This window comes from Macrosteles quadrilineatus, unplaced genomic scaffold, assembly GCF_028750875.1.
Source record: "Macrosteles quadrilineatus isolate MER2022 unplaced genomic scaffold, UCM_ALF_1.0 Scaffold_8__2_contigs__length_117827958, whole genome shotgun sequence".
Classification (NCBI taxonomy): domain Eukaryota; kingdom Metazoa; phylum Arthropoda; class Insecta; order Hemiptera; family Cicadellidae; genus Macrosteles; species Macrosteles quadrilineatus.
The window spans coordinates 33,232,097-33,256,623 of record NW_026542601.1 but is presented as its reverse complement, the minus strand read 5'-3'; the positions used below and the strand labels follow the sequence as shown (position 1 = coordinate 33,256,623).

The 24,527-nt window shown below is 34.2% G+C and overlaps 1 protein-coding gene across 5 annotated transcripts in view; it reads right to left on the bottom strand.

Moving 5' to 3' along the window:
• Positions 1-24,527, bottom strand: part of LOC128999673 (cytohesin-1-like) — a 118,438-nt gene that overhangs the window by 69,370 nt on the left and 24,541 nt on the right. For 2 of the 5 annotated variants that reach the window (XM_054426289.1, XM_054426288.1), the window contains exon 1: positions 14,348-14,511. The exons of 2 other annotated variants lie outside the window; for them this stretch is intronic. The gene's annotated coding sequence lies outside the window, so the exon portion shown is untranslated. Of the gene's footprint in view, positions 1-14,347; positions 14,512-24,527 lie in introns of those variants that run through there. One more of the 5 variants, XM_054426290.1, reaches the window with a different exon arrangement.

The following is a 24,527-nucleotide window of genomic DNA, read 5'->3' as shown; positions in this document are numbered from 1 at the left end:
CTATTTTTTTATGTCTACAGCTGGTTAATAAAGATGGATTTTCTACGTCAGTATAGTATTCGTGGTCAGTACCCAAAAGTCAAAGTTTGTACGAAGTACTTGGATAATGTGGAATTGGGGGGCCATAAGTGGTTTCAGTGGGATGAATAAATGATAGGCTACTGTTGTTGAATGTAATTTTATTTTTATATAATATGTTTGCTGTTACTTGTTCTGTATTTAATTTAATTTATGTTGGTAACAGCTGATCATGTGTAAATAGTTAGGATTGTTTTTATTGTAATGAGAATTGTTGAATAAGTTATGTTTGAGTAAAAATGTTGTGTGTGTGTACTTCAGTAAAATAAAAGATAATTATTGTAACAGTAAAACCTTAGGTGTTAGTAATTTACTTTCACTTAAGTCAACAGGTTATGGGCCCAGAAAAATTCATTAATTCAACCATAACTGTAAAAACCAGAAGTAATCTAGTAAAACCCCAAGAGTTAAAGTGAAGTGAAGGTGAGTGAAATTGTAAAAGTAAGACTAACAATGGCATCAGTAAAAGAAGACGATTTTGTAGAAAAACTCAAAGGAGTTGAAACTTTTCCATTGTGGAAATTTCAGATTAAAATAATATTTCAATCCAGTGATTTGATGAGTATTGTTGATGGTTCTGAGAAACTTGAAGATATGGGTGATGGAAAGAAGAAGGCTGATTGGATTAAAAGAGATGCCAAGGCTCAGAAGTGTATAGTTAGTTCTATTGAGAAGGGACCGATGTTACATATCATTAACTGTGAAAACTCAAGAGAAATGTTTTTGAAGCTGTGTAATATTTATGAAAGAGACTCAGAGCAGCAGAAGTACTCGTTATTACAAGAATTCTTTAACCTCAGGTATGAGCCTAATTCTGATATAAGTTCTCACATAAGTAGAATTGAAAACATAGCACACAGACTAAAAACTTTAAAACAAGATATTGATGAAAAAATGATAATATCAAAAATTCTTGTCAGTCTGCCACATAGATTTAAGTATTTTGTAACTGCCTGGGAATCAATGCCCAATGAAGAAAAGACATTGGCAAATCTAACAGCGAGACTGTTAGCAGAAGAGTCAAGAAGTGAGTTAAAGGAGGTAAGCCTAGAGAAAAATCTTGCATTCCAAGTTGTTTGTCACAACTGTAAAATTCCAGGCCATAAAGCAAAATACTGCAAGAAACCTACACACAATTGGGCTAACTCTGATAATGAAAGGCGGTGTTTTAAATGCAATGCTGTTGGTCATCTAGCAAACACCTGTGGAAATGTAAAAAATTTTGTTAACAAGTTTGAAAAAAGAAATGTAAAGCCAAATTTATTTTGTAATATATGTAAAAAGTCAAATGATAATGAAAAAGATTGTTACTTTAGAAAAAGCCAGAACCTAAATGTCGCTAGTAAAACTGTGTCATTTTTGACGTATGATGATGGACAAAATGTTCGGGGTAATAGTGGGACTGTAAACTTTGTATCTGAATGGGTTGTTGATTCAGGCTCATCTTCAAATACGACAAATTGTGAAGATTTGTTAAGTATTAAACGAAATATTTCTTCTGAAATATATGTTGCTAAGAAAAATCAAACCATGTTAGCTTCAACGAGTGGAACTGTAAAATCCAAAGAATGTATCCTGAATAATGTGCTATATGTTCCTGAACTCAGTAAAAACTTGTTGTCTGTTTCTGCAATAACTAATAATGGTGGTGAGGTTACTTTCTCTGAAAATACAACAGAGAATGACCAGAAAGGAGACAAAAATGAAAATGACAAGAAAGAAGACAAAAATGAAAATGACCAGAAAGAAGACGAAAATGAAAATGAAGATATTGAGAGTGCAGATAATCTAAGTGAGATAAGTAATAATGAAGTAGAGTTTGAGTTGGTTTCAGACAAAAATGAAATCAATGAAGAACAGCCAAGTTCAAGTAATACTGATACTACACAAAGCATCAAACTAAGAAGAAAAACTAAACTACCTGAAAGATATAAAGATTTTGTGATGTTGACATATGAAGAAGCAATCAAAGGACCAGATAAAAAGAATTGGCTACAAGCAATTGAGGATGAGAAAAACTCCCTAATTGAGAATGAAACGTGGGAAGTGGTTGACAAGAAGCAAGCACTAAACAAGAAGATCCTAAGTAACAAGTGGGTATTAACAAGAAAGGATAACGGAAAATACAAAGCGAGACTAGTTGTAAGAGGTTTTGCCCAAGAACAAGGTATAGACTATGATGAAACCTACAGCCCAGTTGTAAGTAATTCAACTTTACGTTTGTTATTTTCATTAGCTGCCAAACAAAATCTCAAACTAATGCAATTTGATGTTAAAACTGCTTTTCTCTATGGAAATTTAGATGAAGAAATTTATATGTGTGTACCTGAAGGGTTTGATCATAAAGATAAAGTTTTAAAATTAAGAAAGACTTTATATGGACTTAAACAAGCTCCATTTAAATGGAACCAGTTGTTTACAAACTGCTTACTAAAATCTATCTATATATTAATAGGCAAGCATGTTTCTTTAAAACCTTTTTTCTCAGCTCGTGTGCATCGTAGGGAAAATCTACGCATACTGTTAGAAAGCTATTTTCCTGTAGGTGTGCAGAATCCCTTTATAAATTAAAATAGGCTAAAAAATAAGCACAAAAAATGAATTTAAAATTTTGAAAAATTTAACATGGATATTATGAGTTGCCATGCTGGTGACGAAATAACAACGAAATATAAACAGAAAATCAAAACAAATGGAAGAAACTCCAATCACATATTCACATGTTCTATTCAAAGTGTGGAATGAAAATAAAGAAGTCTGTACATTAAATATTTTTGGTCGAGTTTCGACCACTGGACGACCTCTAGTATGGCTTAAAACAAACTCAGTCTGACCGTTGTGTTTTTACAAATGGCAGTATTCATCTTGCTATATTTGTTGATGATGGAATTCTTGCTGGTTCAGATGAAAGAGAGATGAAGAAACTTTTGAACGAGCTGTCTAGAGATTTTAAAATAAAAACAGACGAAAACCCATCAAACTTTCTTGGAATGGAAATTTTATATTCAAGGGAAGGGATATTGTTAACACAAAAGAACTATTCAAACAGTATTCTCGAAAAATATGGAATGATAGATTGTAAACCTGTAGACACTCCCATTTGTCCAGTGAAAACGAGCAAACCTGATGAAGAAGTAAGCTGCCTGACAAAAGATTATTCTTACAGAGAAGTTGTAGGAAGTTTGCTGTACTTATCCAATAAAACCAGACCTGATCTTACACTTGCTGTGGGATTAGAAAGTAGATGTGTTGAGAATCCAAGCAATGAAGATGTTGTAAATGTCAAACGAACCTTAAGATATATTAAAGGTACTCAAGACGCAGGAATATTATTTTCAGCATCAGGAGAAAATTGCCTAAATGTATATTGTGACGCAGACTATGCAAATTGCAAGCATACAAGAAGAAGTACTACTGGATTTGTCATAATGTATGGAGAAGACCCAATAAGCTGGTGTACAAGAAGACAACCGATTGTAGCTTTGTCCAGCACTGAAGCAGAATACATTGCAGCGGCGGAATGTGTCAAAGAAGTGTTATATTTAAAAACTTTCTTGCAAGAGTTGAGTGGAACTAATGTTGAAACAAACCTAAACATGGACAATCAAAGTGCTATTAAGCTTTGTAAAAATGGAATTTTTAATAAGCGAAGCAAACACATTGATGTTCTCTACCATGTTTTGACTGAAAATGTAAGGCAAGGTAAAATAAACATTTCTTTTGTTTCTACATCTGAGAATGTTGCGGATATGTTTACAAAACCCTTGAACAATGTTAAGTTTCATCAATTTAGCAAAGCTTTGATCAACTATCCAAAATCTTGAACAGAAGACGATAATCGAGATATTTATTTTTTGTTTCTTACATAAAATTAAAATTAAGGGAAGGTGTTGAATGTAATTTTATTTTTATATAATATGTTTGCTGTTACTTGTTCTGTATTTAATTTAATTTATGTTGGTAACAGCTGATCATGTGTAAATAGTTAGGATTGTTTTTATTGTAATGAGAATTGTTGAATAAGTTATGTTTGAGTAAAAATGTTGTGTGTGTGTACTTCAGTAAAATAAAAGATAATTATTGTAACAGTAAAACCTTAGGTGTTAGTAATTTACTTTCACTTAAGTCAACAACTGTAAGACCATTTCTTAGAAAACCTCGCCCTAAGAGGATCAAAGGACGACACTTGTTAACTAAGAATAGAAATCACATACGTATATATTTAACTTGTTTCGAAACTACATCTTTCTTCCACTTAACTCCCAACCATTAAACATTGACATTTCCAAGTACAGTACTACTGTTAACATATTTCGTTGCGCAATAAGACTGCGAAACCGCTCCAACTCCGGTGGTCTTTGGTTTGAAAGGTCATCAGATTTGTGACGCTTATCGCTTTGAACTTAAACCGGCAAGCTTACTTAGCATTCTTCATTTCAACATACAAATCGGTATTTAACATAAATAGTTTTATTGATAGATATTTTTTAATTAAAATAGCTAGTTTGCCATACAATAAAACAAAAGTTACCATTTTGCAAACTAAGATGTAGGCTATATCATAGTTATCTTGAGGCATTAAGTGGAGAGACTACTTCAAAACGGAGAAGTTTCTCCTCTTCTTCAGAGACCTAATTTTTGCAAACCTCTAACATGTGGGCTCCAAAACCAACGGTCTAAGCAACATTACATACCTAAAATCTATTGGTGAATAGCGGGAATCGGACCCAAAACACCATGAAAGAAGTATCTCGTTCAAACCCCTAGATCGGGTAACCTATATCGTACATTATATTACATTAAAGATACCGATAAAGCAAAATATTCAATATTTTAATTATTCAGTACTTGTATTCGTAAATCAAACTAATTAAAACCCTTTCCATTCACGTTATATGCTCCCAAAAACCTAAAAACTGTAATTGATCCACCAACCTACTACCAACCTTTCAAGCTTTGACAACATGATAAATATGGTGTGTGCAAAAAAGGGTGAAATGACGTCAGAACCGCGTGAAGTTCTCGGCGGGAGAGCCGCTCGACGACCGCGAATCTATAAATAATATATACAATTTCATTGCCACTGCCTAGCCTACTATCGTGCACAGTACAACGGCATCTCTCCCATTGTATCTAGGGAGCGGTTGACGAGCTTTATGACCAATTGGACATTCCTCATTCTCCTTGAAACTGCTGACACGACGTGATGATAAATTTAGTTTTAACGAATGGTCAGAAAATATATACTAATTTCCAAAGCGAAAATGGAAAATCTTCAGTCAAATGTGGGTGGCAAGCAGACAAAAATGAGTGTACGTCCTCTTTAAACTTCCGAACACGAATTTAAAAAAAAAAAAAAAAAAAAAAAAAAAAACAAGGCCCAGGAAAGTTATGGTGGGAGCCCAAGAAATCGACAAATGTTCAGCCATGTGAGGTTTTCATCGATACAATATAACCAAGTGCTACAGTCACCTCTGTGCACTTAACTTGAACGCATTCCCCTGTCAGTCAAATACATTTCTCGTGTCTACATGATCACAACGCCACCGTGATTCCTGTCCATTGTATGCTGAACGACGTTTCGCTTCAGTTGCTAGAGGCATCATCATGTCACGTGAAAGGAATATTGCGTAACGTAAAATTTAAAATTATCATGTAACAATTAGGTTGTCGTATGTGTATGTGATGTCATGCAAACGTTTAGGTTGTCGTATAAAATATAAGCGAGATGCTGCGTGTATCCCTAGTGAATGCGTAAGTTGTCAGAAATATCTGTATGAGTGAACCCATCGTATAAAAGTCACTTTAACATGCACCCATGTTTACTTAAATATCTAAGAATAAATTATCATCGTATAGTATGCGTGAATATTTCTTTGAAGATGTTATGTTACAATTGAAATTTTAATTCCATCTTAAATGCCACTTACGAATCATTCACTAAAGAGAATTCACAATTGAAACGGTATTTTTTTCAATTGGGTTAATTCAAGCAATATTACGTACATTTTGTAGTTGTTCAAAGCGACAACGTTTGATTAATTACGTAACATGATAATGAAATATGTAGTAAAATTTTCGGTTATAATACAATCCAAATTTAACACCGGGTCACCATTAAAGTGAGAAACTGTTTTTATCTACATAACTTTAAGAACTGTAGCTTCTTTTATTCGCCATTCAAACCCCCCGGGGAAAGAATTCAGTTTTGTTTAACTTCCAGCTTCTGCTTTTTGTTCCGAGACTTTTCACTAAAGCTTAACATTCTACACGCACACAGACTTAGACTTCTTTAGCATTTCAAACACCCAGCTATAGTTTGTCGGAGCTTATTGTTATGTTGGAGTATCAGAAAGTTTTACAGGCTTAAATTGCATGGTTCCGAACACAACAGTACAAACAAAATTTTGTTACGAGTAATTTGTAATACGTACTCGGTATAGAAATATTTAACTAACGATAAATGCAGCATTATATTTCTCTTTACCGATTAGATTTAAAATCCGTTGAATATCGATTATTTATCAGGTCCGACAATAAGCCGTGGCATTACTGTATCACACTAGGCCAATCGGTGGTTGGGGGGAAACCTTTTCCTTCAGGACAGAGGTCTTGTGTCCGAACCCAGAAGAAAGAGTTAACCAGGTGCCAGGTGCTTCAAACCACAACACTTTAACCACTTCATATTCAATTACGGAATTAACAGTTTTAAACATACTTCCTATGAAACTAATGTAGTAATGTGTTTAACCCGACAAATGCATTGCTAAATATAGCCTAATTCTGTGGTAAGTTACGTCTGGTAAATGTTACGTGTATTGATGTTAACTCATTTGTAAACACACATTATAAAAAAAACCCCCAATAGGCCTATATTCACACTGTGTCATGAATTTATCAGTTTAGTCCCATTGGTATGTTTTTCCTCTTAAGTTTACACAAAAAATGGAGTTCATGCTGCATCAGGATCACCCTAAAATAGGGAAATAACCAATAACCCAACACGAAACAAATAAAAGTAGTCATACATCAAATTTTACAAGAGGACGAGAAATTGACTTACAGTACTCCAAGTCAATTTCATCACATTCAGAATACACTGAATTAAAAAAATTAATTCCCCTTAGAGGATCACAATAGTAATTGCACGAAGTTACAAAACTACAAGGTATGCATGAGAATCCCATACAATCCTACATCCTACAAACGGACATCCTACTTATTAGCAACGTGAGAAACAGAGATGTTTATTGTGTACGAGACAATGCATAAAGAAATGACCACTTGAGAGAATTCCACACACGACGGCATTATAATGCGGTGCCAGCAAGATGAATCATCCTCGGCAATGTGAATGTCACGGCAAGTTATGAATATACATCATTACTGGTGTGCCTGCGTTTCTTTGGCGGCTGAAAATATATTTGGAAAATGAAAGTATATTATTTATCCATGTTGTATAGTAAGCACTAATGTTAGATAGTTTTGAGATAACAAAAGCTAGCAATATTTTGTTTATCAGTTAGTAGACTTGTACTCTAAAATGCCTTGATCTTGTTGAGATAATATTGCTCTTTGGTCTATATCATTTATAGATATATCTATATATCACAAATAGTGTAGGAAATGCGTCACTGTTTCGGTTACATATCAAACACTTAACTTTCTGGCAAACCAAAATATTTGCGTAATTTGATACAACCGGTCATGTTTACGTTTAAATTTTGTCTATCAATACACTAAAGTTTCATATCTTGTTACAAGTTGTATCCAGCTTTAAAACAAAATACCAAATTCTAAGCCAAGAGTGCTGTAAAATCCCTGTTGTCATCATATCAACCGTATAATATTACCGAATTGGAATGGCAACCTATTGTACAATAAAGGTGTTTTTTTACGTCTCCATCAACAATCATCAATGATTCAAAACTGTACCGTATCGACCTTGATCATTGGATTTTAATAACGTTCACGGTATAAAACCACTTAATCTTAGCCAGTAACAAAGCTAACATTTTATGTGAGTAACTGTCTTAAAAAATATAATTTATTTTTAGACAACCCCTCCATAAACACACGCAATCACTTATAATAATCATAACGATTTATAACAACATCACAATAGAATAAATTAAAAGTAACACTTATAGCGTCAGATTTGGACCCTCATAGTTGTAATGGCTATTGACACTAAGGGTCATCAGTAGAATCCCCAACACCGCCCTCACCACAAGTACGTATCAATGCGACCATTCAACACCCCGCATTGAATGGCTATTGAATGGCCACGCCTCATATTCAATTCAGCCGTAATACGTGCTGTGGTATACTGTGAGGGGTTCAATCTGATATTTGTATACTGTGAGGGGTTCTATCTGATATTTATGGACGTATATATCGTCGAGAGCATAGAATATCATTTGACGAGTATTTATTACTTATTATGTTTAGTAAAAACTTTTGAAGCATTTATTGACTTAAAACAAGTTTTTGTGCACTTTACAACATCCGCTTAAAACAATCCAAAGGCAATACACAATGTGATATTAATAAATGAGTTATTGTATAGCTGATTTATTAATTACGACGTTATTTCGTTACATGAAACGTTGCAAGCTACTTCCTCGATATTGATCTTAGAGCAGTAAAATAATAAAATTAATTATTTAATTGGTAATTAAATAGAATAGAAAAATAAATAAAGTCTAATGATTGTTCTTACATGTTATTTTGTAAGCCTAAAATTAGCTAAAATCGTCTAGGAACTGTCCAAAGCCTGTTTCTGATACTAACTTCAACCTTTGTTAACATAATTGTTGTGCGATGATAAAAGACATCTGGACCCCAGAAAGCTCGCTTGCAATCGAAACAGCGGCACCTTCAAATTTGAAGGCAAACTGTTAAATAATCGGAAACTATTTACTAGAAAACATATACACAACCTATAGAGTTTTAACGTTACACTATGTGGCATATCGCGTAGAATATAATTTTAGTAAAAATACCACAGAATGTGCATTGACTTTATGCTTGATTTGCTATAAGTTTTTTTTAATCACCTGGCTGTTCGACCTTGCATTAATGACGTCACCCTTATCAGTGGACTTTGACCTTATCACCCACATTGTGTTCCCGGAAACGCCGCCTACTCACCGGATGTCCAAGATAGCATTGTATTTTCCCGGGCTTGTTTGTGTATGACATTTCTTCAAACATAAAAACTTACACATTTTAAATATTGATTAGCTAAGCAAATATGTATCCATATTTGACTCAACGCGTTTAGAAATAGCCGTAAACAAGTAGGCTACAACTGATTATTCAATTATTCAGATAGTTTTATCCAATTATTCAGATAGTTTCCGTCCACATGACTTAGGTAAAATAGACATTTTAAATATTCATCCAAGAAATAAGGTTCCTTCAGTAGAAATTGTTCATAGCTTTGGGGATTCATTGCACCGTGTCAAGCTTGACTTCCAAACAAATACCCCGGTTCAATTTAAAACTTCAAACGAAGCAATTATTTTAACACAGGAACTGATTTCGCGGACTCGGGTGAAAAAATATACTAACGATATTGCAAAGCGATTGCAAAAAAGAACGATTCATTTCAGCTTCAACCCTGGCGCTGAGAGGGCCAATAATGCTGAAGACAGAATTAATCTCACTGCAAAGGGTTTGAAATCTTATTGCTCCGAATTGTGTAGTGATAAGACAAAAAACTGTATTCAATCGGTTCTGTTGGATACAAGTATCAACAAGTGTCAGAAACGTTGTTACTTATTCGTTCTAGAACTCCTTTAGGATTCTTAAATCAATTAGTAAATTATTCTCCAAATTTTGACTTGAATTTCCAGGGGACTTAACAATCAACTTAAATTGAAGACGTTAAGAACAAATCACTAACGTATAGTGATGATGTATAACAAATTAACAAAATATATTCTACACTTGATCGTTATAAGCCTGAAGATTGATTTCTTCAGCTTATGCATGTACGGCCAATATAAAACTAACTAATGAAGCATGAGCATATTTTAATCTAAAGGTATAAAGGGTTTGTAGCCAGTATTATTTGACATTTTCTTCACTGGTACAATACGAACATTCTGATTTAAAACGGAGTTTTATTTACTGAACAATGTATTTACACTGTTTCACACTTTTTTATATCGGAGCTATTATAGTAAAATTCTAATAGATCTCTTGACAAATTGCATTCGCGGTCGTGTGGTCTGGCACGTCAGGTCGCGAAGCACTTGAACCAATCAAACTAGAAATCACTTTCGCCATTGGAAAGTCACTCCATTGTTGTCAATGACAGCGCTATTGTCCTCCATCAGACAAAACCTGGTGGATTAAATTTGCAAATCGTTTCTCTAGCAGTCAGCAAGAAAGCCTACGTAAACAATTACACTTACTACAATTGTCGAATTGTCGTGTAGGTCATTCATTGGTGATTTGCTGTATTTGAACCCGACATTTTTCCTTTACGACACAAACAACTAATCAACTTGGATCATTAAATCAAATTTGAAAAGAAAAGGAATTAGTTTTGTAACTTACTAACCACTCGCATTACGTATTTTACATCTTACCTCTCAATAGAAGTGTATTTAAGTGTCCTGTGTTGTTTTGTAAAGACAAAACCCACACACATCCGCCAAAACATGCTTCAGCGAACAATCCAGGAAGTTGTCCAAACCGAGAAAACATACCAGAAAACGTTACGGCAAATAAATCTCCCCGTGAACATTTTTTCTCCGCTCACAAAAGCTAGACCCGACTCGGGCCAAAAGTTGATTCGATCCTTTGTACTCTCCCCTTCTTACTCGTCCTTCTTGCCTTTTAATGCCTTCGGAACCCATCATCATGGAGAAACAGATCAGGGTTTGGCCGAGATTAAATCCCATTTGTTAACCATTTAAACCAAATATCAGAAGTTTGAATTGGAATAAAAGTTAATTGCATTAATGAGAGCTGAAATTTAACAAACATTTTTTATTTTCCTGTGTTACGACAGTCCCATTTACATTAAGAAAGTAAAATGTTATTTGAGCCAAAGTTTAATCTCCTAAATCACTATAAAGTACTTAAAAGTATATACCAAGCTATTAATTTATTCCCAAGATAATATTTATCATTCATTCACAAGTAGTTTACAGTGCTTCATTGTGATTGTAGTGAAGTTCATTTAAAATCAGAACGTTTAAAAAAGTCACAGCAATCACAATCGTGTTTTACAATTTAACCATTTAATTAGAGGAACGCCAATTCCACTGGTTATTTGCACAGCTCTGTGCAGCATTAAGTAATTTCGTTTGTGTTACTTGTGATCAAACCTTAACCATCATTAGCTTTATTTTCAAATTCATCGTATGAGTACCCTATGATTTCATTCTGAACATATTCGTGAATGTAGTCTTGTAAATGTAAATGTTGTCTTAGTAAATGTAGACAATCACACCTAATTACAATGCATAATCCACTGATAAGATTTTTTTTAAGTTATATTCGACGAAATTGCCCACGCAGAATATTTTCCTACGGTGACTTATTTACGGTGGCGCCACAGTGTTTGTGAAATGTTTACCGCATTTCCGGACAAAGCCGGCGGCGTTCCGCGGAAATTCGCCGCTTAGTTCCGTGTCACTCCGTGAAACCGAGAAAGTGAATGTTATTTCAGCGGCGAAAATTGAATCGAAATTAGTACTTTGAACTTCATAAATACCTCGACAGATTTAATTTACGGCTAAAATTATCAATTCGTGTTTGAGTTTGCAGACTAAACGCAATCCTTGCAGAATTTCCCAGAAGTTGTTTTGCTGTGACCTTATTTGGCAAATACACTATTTCCTTTGGTAGTTATTTATTATTTGTCCGTTACTAAAAATATACTATTTTAATGCGTGATCTAAAAATCTGTGTGTGACATACGTTACGGTAGTCACATGGATGGAGACACTGCAGTGATATGCTTTCATAGTTCGTTTTCATATAATAACCATTCATTTTGTTGCATTTTTTCTATTCTTGGATATGTTTAAACGACATCCACACATTCTATACTTATCGGACATACAAACATTTAAACTCGCATTACATTTCATAAGAGGGCCAAAGACGAAACGTCTACAAGCCTAACTCTATCCGTCGAGCCTATTTTATAGTCTGTGTTTTCTTGCAGACTGCTTTAGGTAAACAGTAGCCTAGGGCGAAAGGGATAAAAACCAGCTGTTGATGTAAACAATACGAAGGGGAGGCAAAAAAACTCGACTCGGTAAAAAAAAAAACTATGCCCGGATTACTGAGCTACAGGCTGCTGAGTTTACAAGGAGAAGATGTTGATAGGTCTATGTCATTTCCCTAGAGGCGAAATTATATGAGTGGCGTTCAATTTGTTTTCCATCGGAAAAGGAGGCATTTATTTTGATCCTTGAAGAGTATTGACGGCATTTTAGTTGGAGCAGCGGACTCAGTCTACGCTATTTCAATGAAAAAGGCACAATTAAAATACATAGGCCTACTGTACTACCATCTTGTTTTTAAAATAGACATACTGGCCATACTAAAAATATTTCAAAGTAAACCTGAGTCATTAATTGTTCAGTAGCTTTCAATTCGATACTTTGGACCCTAGTATCATACAATAAACACAATCAAATCAGGCTTGAATCAACTTAATAAACATGTCGTTTATTTATTCTATAAACACTATCTTAGAATTCCCCGACTTGTTGTTTACCAAGAATAGTCAGTCAGCTATTGAATAGTCTATCGCTATTGAAGAATTTCCCTGTAGAAAATAGCGATTGTATTACACCAATGGCAATTATCACATACCTGGTAGTACAAAATGTTAATTTTCGTTTCGTAATTTCAGAAAGATTTTCATATTTTAGAAAGATAATTAATTGTGAAGCGAATTTTCTTTGCGTCAAAAAACTTGTAACATTGGTTATGTCCAAAGATAACAAAGTACAACCATTAACTATACACCTCTACAACTATACAACTCAGTAGAGGTGTATAGTCAATGGTACAACTCTTGACAACAACGCCAACTATTAACAAAATAGCGATTCCGTCTCCCGAGCGCCGCGTCTCCCCAGCGCCAAGCAGGCTATCTGGCATAATCCGACAGTTTTGACAGCCGAATTGGAATTCACAAAATCAACGAACTGTGGTAAAGGCGTGTGCCCAATTGAGCATTGTAGACAATCAGCTTTGGAATTCCGTTAATTTTACATAAATTTCATTGCAGACATGATACGTTTCTAATTCTAAATTAACATTTAATGAATATTTTTAATTTAGCTTACCGACCCTCGTACTTTTGAGATGCTCGCACTTAATCTTGAATGATTAACCTAACCCAACCTAACCTAACTTGACCTAACCTTTACTGCTTCCCATATTAAACTCATTGTTATCATTTTAAAATAGAGGGTATTACCACTCGTCACTTCTGCATCACTACTCTGATAGTGAGCTGAACCTTTGGCAATTTATGGCTCCGGCGCTGGGGAGACTCGGCGCTCGGGAGACGCAACGCAAAATAGCTACTTCCCTATAGGGATATTAGCTAAGAAAATATGGAGTTATATTGATTCGCAAAACACTCCAAGGTTCTCTAGTGCGATTGTTGAAGAAGCAATGCCAAGGTCTGTAGGAATTTGAACTTAAGATAACGTTATCTCAATAAAACGTATTTTACCATGAACAGTTTGTACATCAATCAATGTATGCTTGTATTCAAACTCGGTTATCGACTTTGTGATACAAAAGAATGGGATGATATAATTTGCGATTTGTATTGCATTAGCTGAAAGATCTTTTCTCCTCAAGTGACATTGTATTTATAAACTTACTTTTAAAATATCTTCCATGTTACTAAATATGAACGAATATTTAAAATAGAAAACTCCAGTATCATATAAATAGAAGACCAAATATATTTAAAACCCTAGCACATATTGGGTGATTTAAAATAATATAGGCCTACAGTTGTAACTAATTGCTAATTGAGTACCTATTTAAAATGTAAACAAAGTTGATGAAATCGACGAATAATTATTGTCATAACTTATAAAAATATACTAATCATACAAAAGAACATATCGCAAAAACATAAAAACAAGGCATACGAAAGCGTTTTTTTTTTGTTTTTTTTTTTATCTAAAACAATCCACGCTTATGTCAACAATGAGACATGTCAAAACCAGTGTCGAAATAAAGCTCCAAAAAATCTCGTCGTTCTGCTTACCGTACCACTGGTTAATCCACACACAAAACACGTCAACTCGTCACAAAACCACAACACAACACCGAAATAATTCGTCAACGAACTGTAGATCTGACGAAAATTTACGACGACCTAACCACAAGTTAGGTTAGTTCGCGACTGACAGGACAGAGTTCACTGTTTCACTTCACTCGACTCGCTGATGCTGATAAAACTGACGGCGCGTCATTGGTCGTTGGGTTCTTCTTCTTCTCACCAACACCTGATTCGGAGCTTGCCGGCCGAGGTTCTCGATACTGCCGCTAGATATCACCTCCGACCGACGTCAATGTTTGGACGTCGGTCCAAATATTCATTAGTATATAATATATGCTATACTTCATTACATGACTTTAGTGTGTGTATAAAAAAGTGAAAAAGTGTTTTAGGGCATAGATCATGTGTGCCTTACAATAAAAATTCCATTATGACAATCACAACTTAATGAAATTTATTTTCACATTGTTTGGTACTGAACTACACATATGCTTCCTAATATATTAAGCACCCCCAATTATCGGCTAAAGACAGTAATAAGGCGAAAGAGATTTCAATTATATTTCAACAAAGAATTATCCTCTGCTATAACGGAAGAGTACAGCACATCTTTCACTTGCAATATACAGAAAATTGTAGTATACAGCATAAATATTACCATGGTATATTACTCACATGACTGTTGGTAGTGATAATTTAATGCGGATCTTACCTGTAACAGAAAAAAAACAATAAATACAAAAATAAAAACAGTTGTTATTTTACAAATGTTGACAAGGAGGAGTGTAACATATTATAAACAGCTGATTATAATATTTTATTTACCTAATAGTTGAAAAAGGATATCTGGCTGGCACATTGCTAACAGGAGTGTGGTTAGGTTTAAGGAATATTTTAGTACAATTTTGTGTATACAGTATAAGAAAATCCTACTACTTGTTGTAATAAAAGTGTAATGTAAAAATGTAATTTATTACTTGTGTTACAATTAAATCAGTACTGAATTAATTGTACTGATTTAATTGTAGCACAGGTAATAAAATCTAACACCCTACGGTGTATGAGGAACTTGGCTCATAACTAGTAGGATCAAAATGTATAGCCATGTTTTTTTTTTTTATGGCTGGATAGAAAATACATTTTCTGTTGGCTCTTTCTTAATCGTGATAGTCTACTCTCTCTGAATAAATTTAATCTGTTGAATACAAGTTTATTATTTTTTTAAACACCCAGCATCCTTGCACCACGGCGAGAGCTAAGAACGGAAAATTTTGGAAACCCCAAAACGCACCCCCGGGTCTCTACACCCAACGCAGGTGTTCCAAACATTGAAGAGAGGGGCGCCTCGCTGTCTGGGGTATAATACCCTTCAAGTCTGGGGGATACCGAACAATACGCATTGTTACATTGTTATTCAAATACCATTATTTCCAGTTCACAAAAACAACCGAAAGCTAATTTAATGGTTTTGTAATGTTGTAAGTTCCTCAAACGTCTTGAAGTGGTGGGGAGGCTGGAAAACATTATTTAACTTTATTTAGCAACAATATTTTTTTTTATTAGGCCTGCTTCTACCTGCTAGTGCACAAGGTAAACCATTTGTATGTGTATATGCAGTAACCAAATAAATGTCGGGTGTGACTAAAAATATATAGCTAGTCTTCAGGAACAAGCTACTCAATAATATCCCTCCGTGATTCTACTCTACAATCACTTTGCATTTATATTCAGATAAAATACGTGCATAGTGCGTTGATATGTAAAAGTGGTAAATCAATTTAAATGATAATAAATCACTAAATTAGGTGGTCAACCTCCATGCTCAAAATATACAGACGACTATTGGTCAATCCCGTCGTTAAATTGGTGAAATAATGTGCAATCAAAAATTATGCCCGACTGTACTTGCATTCTTCCCGTCTTCAGGAACAAGCTACACAATAATATCTCAATCCGTGGTTCTACACTCACTTTGCATTCATATTCGGCTAACAAAATACTTACACAGCGTGCGTTGTTATGTAAGAGTGATAAATCAATTTAAATGATAATAAATCACTAAATTAGGTGGTAAACTTCCATGCTCAAAATATAACAGGACTATTGGTCAATCCTGTCGTTAAACTGGTGAAATAATGTGCAATCAAAAATTATGCCCAAATGTACTTGCATTCTTCCCGTTGCTGAGATTTTCGGAGTTATGCTTTTCGAAACAAAGCTGCGCACATATCGTTGGGTAAAAATAATAGCTGACTATTCCACGACACGGTTAGCAAAGAGTCGGCCGAATACACAAATTTATCTCAAATAGCAACTTACAACCTATCAACAGGAGACTAGGAAAGAACATGATATCCTTAAAATCGTCACTATTTCACAGAGATAAGCGTTTCTCCCCACTATCATTACTCATTGATGTTTTAGATCGCAAATTTATAACAAATCTAAAATCTAAACATACAGTTTATAGAATGTATACGATGGAAAAAAATACTATACCCCCGTACAGTGATAAGCGTTTCTTACAACCATTAGTCATTATATTGTATATTTACAAAGGAGGGATTCTACAGGGATGACTCACAGCTCTCGTTATCACTTAAAAGATAGCAGAGTTGACGACATTCAGTTTGCCGTCAACAGCTGAGTTTGTCAAAGTACTGTGATGACGTAAACATTGTATTAGTATCTTTCTCCCTAGAGTTTCTTAAGCATATTTTTTCCAAAATTGCTTCCAACCTTATGTAGATGATGAGTTATTGAAAACGTAGCAAGTATATAGTACAACAATTCTCACGTGTATACATAACATCCTTATGTGTCAGCGGAGTGAAATGGCAAGGTTAACTTGTGTTGTTTAACCGCATTTATACCATTTTAAGTCATAAAACAGTATATTAGTTAACTATATCTTGTCTCTAGGTATTATGTTCGCAAAGCAATAGATAAATATTTAGTCGACATAAACCCAAACAATAAACAACGTAAATACTTTAACACGAACCAAAAATCACAACAGGCTTATCACTGTACCATAGGATGAGACAGGTTTAAGTGCAGTATAGGCTACCAAGTCAATGATGAAACATATTACTATGTACATTCACCATAATTATGAACTACACACAATTTGAAGGAATGTTGTGTAACGCACATTAAAACTTCAGATTGCACATTAGGTTACAAGTGATGCTTACATTTTCAATAGCTTATAAATACTTCAAATAGATTTATCATCAACATGAATTACCGTAAAAACTAAACAATTCTCGATATTGCATGCTTTAAAAAGTTACAAACTCTACAATGAAGAGGTATACATACTGAACTTAGTATGCATTTAGTATGCTTTAGTCTACGACTACATTTAATCATAAGACACCAAAGTACCTTGAGCAGTAACCTTCAACAAAGACAACTAACCACCGGAAGACAATGTCAAAGACCTTTAAACCAACAATGTTATTCATCAGCTGAGTAAGATAGTTGGTATGCGAGGTGGTAAACGGACAATAACAATGTGACTCATAGATAGGCGCTGTACGTTGTCTCGCGTTGTTAATTATTAGTATCTTCAGAGTATGTCATCAAATGTTGCTTTATTCATCGTAGTTTAGTGTACAAAAAATATAATTTTCAATTATACGTTTGTTATTAAATTAATGGTACATCAATCGTGCTATACTACGCGCTAAATGTAGAACACACAGCTTATTGGGTATTGCATATTAGTGATTCATTGTTAAAATAAATTACTATGGGGAACTACTGGTTTAGTTTGAATTTGGGACTTGTGTCTTGTATGGAAAGGGGTCAAATCCCGGTGATCAAAAATACATATAAACTACAAGATGCTGCTGTACCAAATGGCTCGTAGACCACGAATATAAATCTGTATTATATCCATACAGGTTAAATATAAGAAATTGTCATGTACATATAGTCCCAACTAACCAACATAGTCAATTAGTAATTAATATAGGAAATAAAAGATAAATCTCAGAAATTTTCGCGTATTAGAAAACTGTCTCCACTATAATTCGCAGGACAACCCCATAGTAGGCCTATGGTAGTATAAATTAGAACCACAAAGCAATTTTTGGAAATTGTCTATTTTATCAATAATTATACATATATTTAAATTGTTATTGTCATAATTATTTGAACCCCCATAAGCTAAATAAAGTAAAAAAGTCAAGTTTACTAGGAACTCCATTCTCTTGTGTAAAGATCTAAAATTTTAAATTTGTCATAGATTACAGTGTGTCTGGATCGTTGTATATGCAGTGTATTTAATCGTAACAAGCTCCACTTAGTTAAAACTGTTAAAAATATAATCCCAATCGCAAACTTGTTATGATTTTGTAATGAAAATTAAGTGTGTCAGATACAATTTTAATTTTCTATTGAACATATTTGTTTCAGAGGTAACAATAAAAAAAACTCTTGTGATGAGAATTAAGAGAGTCGAATACAATTTCAATTTTCCATGGAGCATGTTCAATTTTCATTTCAAAAGTACTGTAACAATCAAAAACTCAATCCAAATGCACGATTCCGCCAGCGCCTGCAATTAAAACACGCCAACATATCTGCACAACGAGAGACGAATCCAACAATGAAGGCGCGCCTCGTTATACACTGTTACCAACTGTCGCATCGCAATACATTGCTAATTAACGAAACAGAAACTTAGCGACAAATACATCCGTAAATAAACTGCGGTTAGCGTGGGTGGTGAAATAGTCCAGAAATAGAACTGTAGTGAACTGCAGAAGAGAAGGGGGGGGGGGGTGAGAATGTAGGGTGAAGAGTGGGTTGAATGATTACCGCCCCTTTTCTCTCACAACGATTCATCCTTGTTTACTCTGACGTCACTGGACTACATTCAACAGTTCTGTGTCTGACTCGTCGGGTTTTACGTAAAGGTAAACCAGACATAGAGAAATGTTTCGAGTGATTTTAGTGACAAATAGTACGCTCTATAATCGAAAGATAGGAAAACGATTTATGAAGTGTTTGATTTTGATATCATAGTAGTAGTCAATCATTTATATGATATTCTAAAATTGTTATACTGTACATTAACATTAAGAACCTCCCAATTCAATGAGGCTCTATGGAGAGTGTTTTTACACTTTATTGTGTTTTTGTGTGTCTAAATTTTAACCATCGGAATTCTAATTTTTTCAACTAACTGTCTAAACCATGATCTTAGTACATATTTAGATACTGTAGCATCGTTAATTATTGATTTCCAAATTTCTAAGAACATTTGGGTCCAGCAACGGTCTCGCTTGAAATCAAATTAGTATCCTTCAGCATTTGATCATAACCCAGATAATTATTGAGGCTATGTCTTCTATTATTGTTTCCTCGGTTCTTTGACAGTTGATAGTTATGTAAAACCATAATATAGTTTACATTGATTTAGTTGCCATATTAGAATTACAAAGCGTTTAATGATACGACAACGTTGGAAAGAGAGTTTTCTTTGGCCTGTACCAAGTTACAACCATGAGATTCTATACAACTCGACCTCACATTTAAATTATTTTAGACGCGCAGTTATAGCTCCCCTCAGAATACTTTTTTTTATTTCCAGGAGACAAATGAAGTACTATGTTAAATGTTATACTGTGTGCTAAAAGAAGACTAAAACCAACCCATTATTGTGGTGCCGATATTCCAGCCAACACCAAATTTTTACCAAGCTTTACACAATAAACATTAAGTGCTACTGTTAAATACGTTTTATTGCTTAATGGCTCAGACGTAGAAACAACAACATATAAAATTAAATAAATAAATACAATATTCTTTACTAATAAATTATAATCTAAAATAAATTTTGGAACTGTTTCAACGACAATATCTTTACATTTATTTTACATCATAAAACAAAATACCCCCGTCGCAGCAAACCTGCATACTAAGCGAATTTCCATTTACCCGGCTTGATTTCTACTAAAATATTCCCTATAAATTTTCAGATTTATTTCCTATTTAAATAACATTAATTTTAGTGAGTAGTTAGGTTTGCTGCTACGGGGAAGATGTTGAGGTGTGTTTTTTTGAATTGAAATATTGATAGCTTAGTATGAAATAAGCCAAATTGCCAAATTTGATTAAAATATATCCATAAACAAGCAAACTAGAACAGTTTATTTATTCTCCATAAGAATAACATGGGAATTTTAAATTTACAATTTTTTTAATTTTCTCCGTAGTCAATGAACATTAAAAAAAACTTCAATATACTAAATTATTTGTTTTTTTAAGCTCTTCAAAATGGTCTAGAGAGAAATTTAGAAATTTAACGTTTTTAGGGTCAAAAATGAGAAAAACCCATTTTTACCCCATAAAACCCCCCATAAACCCCTGATCCCATGGTCCGATTATGCTGGTTCGCGAACTCGTTCGAATAAATGTAGGTTTACACGTTTGTACCAAATTTCATCAAAATCGGATCAATTTTGCTCGAGTTATCGCGCTAACGGACACATATATAAATATATATATATATAAATATATATATATATAAATATATATATATATAAATATATATATATATATATATATATATGAATTTGAACGGATGGTGTTTTTGGCCTCTGGGGACCTCAAAACGAAAAAGTAAATCGGTCCCGGGTCTAGGTCTTACCATGAGACCTACGGTAACTTATTCCCTATATGGGAAATTCGCTAAAAATACCAAAATTAGTGGCAAGAAACAAGGCATTTTAAAGTCAACCCCCATAACCGTTAACAAACAGAAATACGAGACAACCGACCCCGGTCCACATTAATTAAGGGTTGTTTATTTTGTTTCGGAACCCTCCTCGCCCACAAATGCAATGCTAACACATCAGGAGAGTTTTAATTTCCAAGTCAACACACGCTCCTATAAATTACACTTGGACACGTGACTCGAACACTAGGGGTAGTGAAATATAGATAGGGGTTGGTAAATGTGTATGTGTTTCAACGTAGGGGGTAGTTTGAACAGTAATGTTGCTTGGGTAGCCATGTGGTTATGGCTCGCCTTACAAACAAAAAGTCGCCAATTTAATTAGAAAGTCGATTTTTGACAGTTTGAACAGAAGCCCTTGTTTAGGTAGCCCTGTGAGGTTATGGCTGGTCTTAAAAACAAAAAGTCGCCAATTTAATGAGAAAGTCGATTTTTGACAGTTTTAATCCAAGCCCTTGTTTAGGTGGCCCTGTAGTTATGGTCCGCTACAAAACAAGTCGTCAATTTAATGAGAAAGTAGTTTGTTGACAGTTTGATTCCAAGCCCAAGTTATATCTATTGGCTAAAGAAACAGCTGTTCCTCAACATGAATGCTATCAGGATCAAATCACTGCATTCTACCATGCGTGTTTTATCTATGGTTCTATCTATGTTATTGGCTAAAGAAACAGCTGATTAACAATGCTACAAGAATCATCTCTCTAATCTACACAGCTTGCATTCCAAATTCAGCTTGTAATACTTTAGGCTTCGTTGCTGACTCAATAGTATGACTAATGATTCATGATTATGGTCGTATTTGAAGGTTGCTGGTACGATTCCGAGCGAGCTCTAATCTGCTCTACCACCATTTACCACTATAAAATCAGGTAATTGTGCTATCTGAAAAGGTGCAACGAGAACAGGGTTTAGACCGACAAAGTCAGCTCTATTAAGTAGAAACAGAATCAGAATCAATCTTTATTTTCTGTAAACATTTTACAATAATTTAGTAAACAAAGTCAATGGTTGTACTAATTTACAACTTTTAATGGCCGGGGGCAGAGCTCTAGGACAAAATGTTATAACATCTAGCTGACCTAACACTTCTCGGCTCACTAGTAATTTTGCGTGAAATCTCAGCCGATATGGTCCAGTGGTTTACACGTGATGGTCAGCAGGAATCTTATTTTAATACTGTATAAATTAACTTCAATCATATCCTTTAAATCTAGACTGTGATAAACTCAACATTTAGTTGATGCGAGACATCTTCGTGCAGTGAGGTTAGCAAATGTCTGTCTTGGAAAGTAAATTCAATTTACACACTTTCCATTTACTGTAATTTACGCCGCTCAGCCAACAAAGTCCGCTATCTCTCTCACTCTTTAATCGACTAAATAAACTCTGTTCGTTTGGCTTTTACTCGATTAAATTGCTTGGATTACAAATAAAGTTAATTGCGTTCTATGTTCTTGGATCTCGATGTTTGTTTGTAAGCATCAACATTGACCATTAACATAGACGTTTGACATCAACATAAATTGAAAATGGTTTATGATCACAATTAACCCTGATGCTGCATATGTGTAATGTTGGGTTTAAGTTATATTAATACAACAGAGAACACATATAGACCACGTAGCTTTCTTCATAACTTTAGACCTTTATCTCACAATCTTGCAAATGCAATGTGTAAAATAAATAATTGAATAATTAATAAATCTTTACTAAATTACTTAACAACTTGTTAAACAGAAAAGGTAATTACTGGAGTTCTTGTAGCATATATTCTTTCTTGCAACAGATTTTCATCGATTACAACTTATATCTTAACGATAATGACACGGCCAAAGCATTTTCCTCTTTTCTGTCCATGCTAAGAATAAGTAATTTTTCAAAGTAATTTTGCTATAATAAGTAATTTTTCTCTTTCTGATATCCACTGTAAAGAATCAATACCCCCGCCGCAGCAAACCTGACGCCTAAGCGAATTTCCATTTGGCTGAATTGATTTTCAATTGATCTATTTAAATAACATTAGGTTTAACGAGTACCTAGGTTTGCTGCTACAAGGAAACTAATAAAGTGTGTGTTTTAAGTAAAATAATTATTGCTTAGTATAAAATGAATATATTTGCCAAGTTTGATCAAAAGATATCCATAAACAAGCAAACTACAACATTTTACAATATTCTCCATAAGAATAAATGGGAATTTTAAATTTACCATTTTTTAAAGTTTTCTCCGTAACCAATAACCGTACAAAAACACTTTGATATACTGAATTGTTTGTTTTTTTAAGCTCTTTAAGAAGGTTTGGAGAAAAATTGGGAAATTTTGTGTTTTGAGGGTCAAAAGTGAAAAAAACCAATTTTTACCCCATAAAACCCCCCATAAAACCCTGTTCCCATGGTCCGATCATGCTGGATCGCGAACTCATTCAAGTTTATCCCGCCTTACACCTTCAAACCAAATTTCATCAAAATCGGATAAAAATTACTCAAGTTATCGTGTTCACGGACACACATATATATATATATATATATATATATATATATACATACATATATAAAAATTTGAACGAGTGGTGTTTTTGGCCTCTGGGGACATCAAAATGAAAAAGTAAATCGGTCCCGGGCCTAAGTCTTACCATGAGACCTACGGTAATAGCTACTTCCCTATAGGGAAATTCGCTAAAAGCAAGAAAATAGAGACAAATTAAATCTTATTTAAACTTATCTCGATGGACCTACCACCTGAAAGAAATCGGACCACTTCCCTACAACTTCCGCTGAAAACTGTCCGTTGGCTAATATAAAATAATTATCATCAAATATGATCTGTGCAACGTCTTAGAATAGGTTCATCGCCAAAACATAACTAAAGTTAAAACAGAACCATGAATCAAGTAAAATAGTTTAGTTTTGCCGTTGTCATCCCGGAATGAAGAGTGGACAGTGCCTACTCATTGTTCCGGGGTATGATATTTTATGCTAAATGCAAAAATGTGTAGACGATTGAATTCCGTTGTACAACGCTAACTAGTTGTATTAATCCTCGACTCAAGATTTACGTTCTTACAGCGGAAACGCATGTAATTAGTTAACATAATTAACGCAGGATATGGAAATGATTCATTTACTAGTGCATACCGGAAATCCGAACTAGTTATGAGTAACTCAGTGTTCTGAAAACTAATTATCAGGACCTAAGTTTTCGAGTTTTGTCAAGCTATTTTGTATCACAAGCACAACTAAACGACGCATGCAAAAACACCATATTATTAAGTATTTTAAATTTAATTTTGTTCTACGTGACATTGGGAAAATATACAGTTAGTTTCGACACTTCAAGTCGGGCGATTATGGGACGAATGCAAAATTGACTCTTTTATATTTAGATTAACGTTTTTGATTGAATAATACTTATTTT